Raw genomic sequence first — 2,500 nt, 5'->3', positions numbered from 1 at the left:
TTGGTGCACGAAAGTTTTGAGTTGGTTGGGTTTTGCACATGGGCAAGGTTGTCGGTGCACCACGGCATAGCTAAATGGCTTGGTGGGGAGTTTTGTGAAAAAATGAAATTCGTGGTTTTTGAGATGTGAGGGTTGGAATGGCCTCCAAATGCCCCCAAATGAATACCATGAAAGTCTTGGTGCACGAAAGTTTTGAGTTGGTTGGGTTTTGCACATGGGCAAGGTTGTCGGTGCACCACGGCATAGCTAAATGGCTTGGTGGGGAGTTTTGTGAAAAAATGAAATTCGTGGTTTTTGAGAAGTGAGGGTTGGAATGGCCTCCAAATGCCCCCAAATGAATACCATGAAAGTCTTGGTGCACGAAAGTTTTGAGTTGGTTGGGTTTTGCACATGGGCAAGGTTGTCGGTGCACCACGGCATAGCTAAATGGCTTGGTGGGGAGTTTTGTGAAAAAATGAAATTCGTGGTTTTTGAGATGTGAAGGTTGGAAAGGCCTCCAAATGCCCCCAAATGAATACCATGAAAGTCTTGGTGCACGAAAGTTTTGAGTTGGTTGGGTTTTGCACATGGCCAAGTTGGTCGGTGCACCACGGCATAGCTAAATGGCTTGGTGGGGAGTTTTGTGAAAAAATGAAATTCGTGGTTTTTGAGATGTGAGGGTTGGAATGGCCTCCAAATGCCCCCAAATGAATACCATGAAAGTCTTGGTGCACGAAAGTTTTGAGTTGGTTGGGTTTTGCACATGGCCAAGGTTGGCGGTGCACCGCGGCATAGCTAGAAGGCTTGGTGGGGAGTTTTGTGAAAAAATGAAATTCGTGGTTTTTGAGATGTGAGGGTTGGAAAGGCCTCCAAATGTCCCCAAATGAGTACTGTAAAAGTGTTGGTGCACAAAAGTTTTGAGTTGGTTGGGTTTTGCACATGGCCAAGGTTGGCGGTGCACCACGGCATAGCTAAATGGCTTGGTGGGGAGTTTTGTGAAAAAATGAAATTCGTGGTTTTTGAGATGTGAGGGTTGGAATGGCCTCCAAATGCCCCCAAATGAATACCATGAAAGTCTTGGTGCACGAAAGTTTTGAGTTCGGAGGGTTTTGCACATGGCCAAGGTTGGCGGTGCACCACGGCATAGCTAAATGGCTTGGTGGGGAGATTTGTGAAAAAATGAAATTCGTGGTTTTTGAGATGTGAGGGTTGGAAAGGCCTCCAAATGTCCCCAAATGAGTACTGTAAAAGTGTTGGTGCACAAAAGTTTTGAATTGGATGCATTTTGCACTTGGCCAAGTTGGTCGGTGCACCGCGACTAGATAGCTTGGTGCCAAAATTTGTCAAATTTAAGACCTTGGCCAAACTGAATGAAATTTTGTGGGGAGGTTCCTGATATTGTTTAGTGGTGGACTGGAAAAAATGAGGTCGAAATTCGAAGTCTACATGTGCTTTTCTATTTTTCCCGATTTTACACATACCCGGTAAGTAAAAAAAATAAAAAAAATAGTTCCCCTTCGAGAAAAATTATGAAATTTGGTGAGCAAGGAGATACCATTATTCTACGAATTACAGCAAAAAATCGCATCAAAATTCGAAGTGTAGCCCGAGATATGGACTTATGTCTGCTCAAAAAAAGTGTATCTACTTGTACAATTTTGCCTTTTGCATATTAACCTCTTATAGGGGGGGAGTGCTCCTTGAGCCGGCCAGCTCCACACTGGCAGGTTTTAAAGGGAGCTTGATGAGGCCTCCCCCCTCACGTGGTGCGTGCGTTAGCATGTTTATCATGGCACAACTAGCCTCTTCATAGTTGTTGAGCTTTATTAATACCAACACACGGTCGTCACTGATCGTTGGTTAGCTCGGCAGCTAGTCCCTCGGATATTGTGGAAAGTTATTTTCATGCCTAGCGATGCTTGACCATGCGTCACTTGATGTTTCCATTTGCTTGCTTGCCCATGGTAGGTGGGGGGTGGACCGTCTTGTGGTGTGGTGTCTTGCGAACGTGAGGGTGTGTGAGTTGTAATCGAGATGCACTTGCTGGCTGGCTCCATGCCTTGCGTATCGAACGGTCAAGCATGCATCTCTTCCATTTTCACCCGTTGCCTTGGGTGATATTGGTTGATCAGTCCCTGTGTTGCCTACCCACTAGACGGTACTTCTGTGGTTGCTTCGAATTCTATCTTTCCATCACGAAGAGGTGTTGGAGGATCCTAATGTCACGCACGTGTTCCATCTAGTGAAACATCTCAGTGATGCACGTGTTGTGGCTAGTTCTTTTGGATGCGGTGCATTATATGAACTCGGGTTTACTTTAGCGACCCAGTTAACATAATTCGGTTGTGTCCCTTGATTGAGACGTTGTCCTTGAACTTGTTGTGAGCAATATCGTTCTTCCACAACCCGTCGTCTTGAGTGCGATGGAAGGCAAATAAGATGTGCTTTGGCATGTCATGCACGTACTCGATTGCGGGAAGTGTGAGAAAGTGTTGTTGACAACCCTTAGGAAATGGAATGT

The sequence above is a fragment of the Vigna unguiculata genome, unplaced genomic scaffold (genome assembly GCF_037176805.1).
Source record: "Vigna unguiculata cultivar grain cowpea cultivar isolate G323 ecotype 2 unplaced genomic scaffold, ASM3717680v1 ptg000019l_ERROPOS512194, whole genome shotgun sequence".
NCBI classification, from domain to species: Eukaryota; Viridiplantae; Streptophyta; class Magnoliopsida; order Fabales; family Fabaceae; genus Vigna; species Vigna unguiculata.
Note: the sequence above shows the minus strand (reverse complement) of the source record.